The following is a 7,697-nucleotide window of genomic DNA, read 5'->3' on the forward strand; positions in this document are numbered from 1 at the left end:
TTTACTGTGAGAGAAATTACGTATAAATGAATTACTTATTTAAAAAATTTGACAGTAAAGTCGTAAAGGTTTAAATACTATAGGGAGACTATATCTACCAATTTGTTAATATTTCTAAATCCAACAGTGCATTTTTTAGTGCAAGATGTGACCCATGATAATGGACACTTTATCATAACAATCATCTGTATTGTGGAGAGCTATTTCCTCAGGATAAAAATGTGTATTCCTATCAAGTTAGTTTTACAACGTGAATGACATTTGTTTTTGTGGAAGTTTTTCTTGATTCTGAGTTTTTCCTGATGCAGAACAAGATATATGTGGGACGTGGCTGAAGAGGAGTTAATTACCAACAGCATACTATGACCCATAACCGAATTACCTCTAATAGTCCTAATGACATGGGCCCCAAAAGTGAGACTTCATTGTAATCATTGTAATTGCCATTCCTTTGTGTCATTAAAGCACAAATAAAGATCAGATATGCCAATTAAATGAGAAATAAAACATAGTAGGGTTGTTTCTAAGATTAAAATCTCATCTAATTAGCATGAGGAAAAATTAGAACTGAAACATTGAAGAATTTCTTACTATTTTTAGAGCTAGAAGAATACTGCTAACGTCTCATTTAGAATTATTTGGCTGTCATAGCTGTTACATATTTCAAAAACCTTCTTTGCAAAGAATCTGGTTAGTCCACAGATTCATGAGAATGCTAAGTACATTCTGAGAAAGAATGAAAAATTGTTCATTATAATTGGAAAACTTCTGAAGTAGGGTTTGTCCTTGCCCACTCATGCTCTTCCTCTAATTCACTGCCAGAAACAATAGCAAACACTTCAACAAATTTATGGTTCCTTATTCTAGTATAGCACCAAATGACATGAATTTAAACATGAAGGGCAAGGACAATCTAAGGTATTATATTTAGGTTCCGTCTACCATGTTGAAATATTGGTTCTAAAATATTTAAGTAATTTATACAAATAAATACATAAATACATAAATAAAATTAAATCTATCTTACATAAAGCTACTGTATGATATGAAAATGGTTGGGGAAGTTGTTCTGTTGATTTGAGAAAAATAATGATAAAGTCTTTAATTAATGACTGTTGATTTTTTACCTTCTATTTTAATCAGTGTAACTTTTTTTTGAAAAAATTTCTCTTCCATTAGGATCTTTGAACTTTGCATATTATTGTATCTCAGATTAATATTGTTCAGCCTAAAGTGATTGATAAATATTTGCTTTATTGCTTCTTATTCTTCTATTTTCAATATTTTTATTGTATTTGTCTTCCTTGTGTTTTTGCTTTCATCTGATGATTTGGAAATTTTATATCTTATTTTATCTTTATTTCCCTTTTGATTACAGTACAGTACAGTTTTGTATTAAAATCTAAAATTCATCACTTACTACAACCTCTTCTCAAATAAAGCCAGAATTTTATCAAGCTTTCATGTGACTCCTTTTCACTTCACCCTTGTCAACACTCACGTCTAGATCTGGCTTTTTAGTTGCAGTTTAGTGTCATGCATCTACATTTGGTTAGTTGGTACTAAACGTAAGTTGTACTTGTTTCTTTGCTTACCATTTTTCTTTGTATTCCAAGTCTTCTTCTTTCTTAACTATTTTCGTCTATTTTGTTTTGTTCTAGAAATACTTTCAGAGAGCCCTCACTGTGATTTTCCCCTTCGCATTTCCACATTCTTTGATTCAAAACTTGGAATGTCGAGGTCCCCTCCCTATATCTAATTATAATCGACATTCCTATAACTTAAAATTTTTTTTTCTAACTAAACTCAATGTCAAAACTCAGGAGTGTGCCTGAAGATCAGCTGAATAGATTCAAATGTAAATCATAATTTTCAAAGAAGAATCTTCCTTAAAGCAAGTTGGCTTTGTAAGTCAGAAGAAAGAACACTAACCTGAAAAGATAGAAAACATCATTCTAGAGCTCAATCTACTAGTTAGGTCTTTGATGTTAAGAAAATCACTAGATTTTTACCTATCTGAATTTTTTCACCTGGAAAATGAGTGTTTCTGACTTTATATCCTTTAATTTTCTTTATGAATCTAAATTAGAATGTACTATATTCAGGCAAGATGCTATAGTGCATTAAAATATTACTTTACATGGATGTCTATGACTGGCCCAGATCTAGTTTAGTATTTCTATTATTTTTAGCTTAAATTCTGAAGAGCACAATAATAAAGGATAAAGAAGATACTGTGGTACTTAATATATTTACATAATACAGATATGTGGATAAGTATCCAAAAGTTTATGGATAAGATTTGTTCTAAACAACATTTTATTATCCTTAAATATATCGGGGAAGTCCACTGAAGTATATATTATATGTCTAATTTTATATATAGTAAAATATCAGGGTTTTACTAAAAATGAAGCAAAAGTAAATCTTAAATATTTAATAAAGTAGAAGCGAAAATAATTGCATTGAGTCTTTCACTGTTAAGCTAAATTTGCAATACTTACTTTTTTCCCTTCGAAATGGCAAAAGGCATTGTGCTCAATTAAGAGAGAGAGAGAGAGAGAGAGAGAGAGAGAGAGAGAGAGAGAGAGAAAGAGAGAGAGAGAGAGAGAGAGAGAGAGAGAGAGAGAGAGAGAGAGAGAGAGAGAGAGAGAAACAGACAGAAAGGAATTTTATTTACCAGAGAATACTTGTTGATCTGCAGATAGCGTTCAAGTAAAATCACTCATCAGGATTAGTTCAAACAGCATCTGCAGAAACCAAAGGAAAGGATGATATGACAGCTCTTTTGAAAACATCCATCAGTGTCATCTGATTCCTCTTATTATGTCTTTCCTTTTCAAATATTTCCTTCAGCGTGTACATCTGGAGGATCTCCTGTTCTGCAGTAAATTATCTTTGTTTCATGAAATCTATGCAATTTTTACAACACTCTCAATTGTCATTAAAATAGACAACACCCTGTTTGGGTCACACAGATTGGGCCACTGAGTAAACACTTACCATTCATTTATAGCCCTTTTGATAATGAAGAATACCACCACCGTAAGAGTTTCAGTTTATTTCAAATAGTTAACACATCATATAGTTTACAAATCAAAATGACATTTAAAAAAAGTCTTGTTCCTACCCCTCTCCATGTCTGTTTTGTTTCTCATCTATATTTCTGGTTCCCTATAACAAATGTTTCAGTTCTGCATTTTTATAATTAATTTTTCAATTATTATAATGCTTTGGTTATTTTTAATAGATAACCATTTTTTAAATATTTATTAAAACCCAATATTTGGATACTTCTAATCTTTAGAATCATGAAAATAAACTTCTAATGTCACTTATTTATAGGCTGAAATAAAATAACTGGTCTTGATTCTCAAGTATTATAAAGAAATATCAAACATTAGTCTGGCTTTGTTTATAACCTACAGTTTAAATAGAAATGTACCAATGGAAACTAAATATATCAACATAAAACTTTCGTCACAATTGGCCAGATTCTTTTAAAGGAAAATGGCAAGTGTTTGGGTTCATTTACACTGATTTGCTTGCATTGGCTTCAGAAGAATAAAGGTAAAAAAATATGTGCTGGTAAGAATGAACTGTAAGAAAATGTAACTAGTTCAAAAAGTATTCGTTATGTGGAAAAAAAGTCTCAGGAACAAAATACGGTAACCACAAGTATGTGAGCTTATAAAAAAGCTAGTAAAAAGGAGAAGGTACTGTATCACTAAATCAAGTCAAGGTCTGACCACTAAGATGTACTGCTGCTTTAACGTAGAAACAGGGAGAAAAGGGTTCAAGATGAACAATCTAATCTCCTTAGGCTACTTGAAGCAACATAACACCAGAAATATTTCAAAATGAAGTCATAATACAGATAGTCGAAGTTTTGTCTCATCTAGATTAAACAGAATTGATTACCACATGTGCTTTAAAATACACTTACTTAACTTGGGTCTTTGAAAGCAAGTAAATTCAGAATGAATGTTTAGCTTCTTCAATTTAATCTTCAACCTTTCTTTGTGTTTCTGTGGAGTTTATAATACAAATCTTCCTCCTCAACCAGAGCATAATTTCTTCAAAGTCTGTAAAAGCAGATTTCCAAATATCAGGAACAGAATAAACTTTGCTCTGTTGACAGCCTTAATTGAATATGCTCAAAAGGATTTAAAAAAATTAAAAGTATAATTTCGTACACCTTGAAGGGATGTTTTAAATTAAATTATATAAACCAAAGGAGGGAAAACAATCAGCCTCATCATACATGAGGAATTGTTTTCATCAGTGCCCATCATGTCATATGACTTATTACTTAGTATTTAGAAAATTTTCTTTTTATCAAAGTCTATTACTAAATAGACTACATAAAAGATGGTGAGATTTGTCTCCTTGCCATAGAATTTAGTTTAGAATATACATTTAAATTAAAAAAAAAACAGATGGGGTTTATTTTACACTACATTATTGTGGAAGGGAATGAGTAGACGTGAAATGAAAGAGAAAATATCTCCTCCCTTTGTGCTGTCATGGCCGGGGTTCAACATTCCACAGAGTCCAACACCCATAGGGCTAGGATGCTAATTCCATTTGAGATGTGCTTCTCCTCAAGATAGGAGATGAAATTTTCCTTTTCATTGCTTATTTTTCATGTTTTTAAAGTTTTATAAACCTAGTCAATGTATGCATTAAAAAAAAGATATTAAATTGTTTATAATAACATATAGCAATCTCCTGCCCTTCCTGTCCTTAATTTCTAGTCTTAATCCTCAAAGGCAATTGCCTTCAACAATATGTTTGGTCAAAGAGTTGATAAATTCACTTTAGAATATATTGACTTTGTCTAAATAGAAGTGTTCCAAAAATAGTTGGATGTACAAATTTGACATTTAGGAGAGAGACCTTGGATAAACATACTTCTTTGGGAATTCACTATTTATAGGTGGTATATGAAGCTCTGAAAATAATTTCTAGCTCAGAGGTTGCTTTTTCAAATATGTGTAGGAGAGCCCTTTGCAAAATGTGATATAAATGTAGAGTCTCAAAGAATAAATAAATTTAAGTTGGGCACTAGGAAGCTTAGTAGTGTGAAAATTAATAAACTGAAAACTCATTTAAAATGGAATGAGAAGACTAGAAGATACAAGTCTCAGTCACATGTCACTCAACAGCATATTACTGACCCCGACAGGAAGAGAGAAACCCTGCATATCAGATAGTGATACTAGGTTACTACCTGAACAGGAGGAAGAAAAGACTCCTCCTTGCCCAGTGATAGCTCAGCCAATGGAAGTCTGCCAAAACTCAGCCAAGAAAAAGTCACTATACTTTGAACTTTCAGTTTCCCTCAATGGACTCTTTGTTTACAATAGCTTCTCCCAAGTCCAGGAAAGAGCGTTCCTAGTTTTGTTTCTCTGGACTTGTACATGATTCCTAATCAAACCCGCACGTCCCTAATTGCAGTTTAAGTTTGTTTGTTTTTCCTGAATCAACTTATTTTGCTGGAGAGATATCTGGCTGTCTATTTAAGGTCTACAATAGTAATAAACCTTGGCAGGCTATTGTACATCTTGAATGCAAAGAGCCAGACACAATATTGACAGATGAGGCACCAAACTGGGTAAAACAGATCGAAAAAGAGCAGAAAGAAAGGGATGGAGGAGGAAAAATACGAACCCGATCTTAGGTTTTCCGAAGGCCAGCCCCAGACTCCATACCTGCAGCAGTTGAGAAGTTGGAAAGAAGAATTTTGGGGTAATGATTACATACAGAGCTTTGCATAGGATGCTTCATAGAATTTTCCATGGAGCTGCACATAATTAAATAGAACATTCTTACACGAAAAATTGGGGGGTGAGTAAAATTCGTCTTTGCATCTTTCATCCATAAATGCGTTTTATCGTTATATTATGGTTTCCCATAATTCTCTACTTCAATTCTTTATTCAGATTTATCCCCGAGGACCATGTTTCCTTCTTCACAGGACTTATTCTTCACTTACATCAAAACTCACTTGAAATTCTACTACTATTCATGAAAGATTAATTGCTATGGGAATAATCTTTCTGCTAAAAATGTTCATAAAATTGAACAAAATATTAAACCAATTTGATCCAGTGGACAATATGTACAACTATGATCTCTGAGATCAGAAAAATAAGTGAGGAGATCCTAAGATTTCTCCAAAACCGTGTAGGAGCAGTTTACAGATCACAGTGCATCAAGAAAAAATTCAAATGGGGCTTAGCTGAAGACAGAAGTTAGACCTAGAGAAGTTGGCTAAATTTTCCAAGGCAGAATATCCAAAAAGAGGGGTTATACACATACACTGAATTTTAGGAGTTTGCAAAAGTGACTCCCTGAGTCTTTAACTGAATAGAAATCTAGAAGTAAAATTTTATGAAATACCAACTAAGAAAATATCAACTAAAACATAATAGTTTGGGAATTTTCTGGAGCTCACCTATGTCTGGGAAGAATTTGTACTTCCCATCAGCCAGCAAATAAACTTTCTGGTACATGCAGCTTTGGGTGGAGTGCTCAGAAGAGCTAAACCTATACAGTAGCCCTAGAGTAAAGGTTGCTTTAAAACTTCAAGAAACAAAATGAAAACACATACATTTGAAAGCATCGAACTTATTTGAGATAAATGCATGCCAGAAAAAAAGTTCAAAACAATTTAAAGAAAAATATCACCATTCAAAAACCACACAATTTAGAATTTCTTATATCTGATATATATAAAAAAAAAATAACCAGCATGCCAAACTGCAGGATTGTATGACTCAGAAAGTAAAAAAAAAAAAAAAAAAAAAAAAAAAAAAAAAATCAATAGAATCAGACCCAGATATCACAGAAATAATGGAAAAATCAGGGGAAAAAATGCCCTAAGTGTTTAATATAAACCTCATAAATAGATTTAAGGATTTAAGGATGTTAAGAACACCTGATGAAATAAGAAATCGAACACATAAAAATAAAACCTTTAGAAGTTATAGAGATTAAAAATATAATACCTGAATGAAAAATCATTGGATACAATTTATTGCAAATTAGAAATTGCAGAAGAAAACATCAATGGACTTGAAGGCATAAAATGGACATGATCCAAAATAAAGCCCAAAGAGAGAAAAAAATGAAAACAAAGTTTGGTTTATTGGGGGCTTTTGAAATAATATCAGTTTTTTGTTTGTTTGTTTGTTTGTTTAAATATAAATGAAATTGGATTCTGAGGGATATTTGAAGAAAGAATGGTTAAAATATTTCGAATTTTAAATTGTCACATTCTATTTTTTATTTTCACTTATTTATTTTTTAAATGCCTACAGCACCTGGTATTCCTAAATGGTCTCCCACCCAAGTACTAACCAGGCCCAACCCTGCTTGGCTTCCAAGATCAGACGAGATTGAGCATGTTCGGGATGGCATGCATGTAGACAAAATTGTCACATTCTAAAAGATCACTTAAGCTGAATATTTAAAAACAAAACCACACCATGACACATTATAATCAAATTGCTGAAAGCCAACGATTAAAAATAAAAACTCGAAGAAATGGTTTACACATAATCAGAAATAAAGAGAAAACTTTTAAAGGGGAGGGAATGGTTTTGTATCTTATTTACACAATTATGCATTTTTCAAAACTTATCAAACTATAAACTGAGTGCAATAATCTTATGCAAATTGTCTTTCCATAA

General features: G+C 32.0%; 1 pseudogene; it reads right to left on the bottom strand.

Moving 5' to 3' along the window:
• Positions 1 to 7,316: 7,316 nt before the first annotated feature.
• LOC118602611 lies at positions 7,317 to 7,435 on the bottom strand (annotated as a pseudogene).
• Between the last annotated feature and the right edge of the window lie 262 nt (positions 7,436 to 7,697).

This window comes from Rousettus aegyptiacus, unplaced genomic scaffold, assembly GCF_014176215.1.
Source record: "Rousettus aegyptiacus isolate mRouAeg1 unplaced genomic scaffold, mRouAeg1.p scaffold_m13_p_4, whole genome shotgun sequence".
Taxonomy (NCBI): domain Eukaryota; kingdom Metazoa; phylum Chordata; class Mammalia; order Chiroptera; family Pteropodidae; genus Rousettus; species Rousettus aegyptiacus.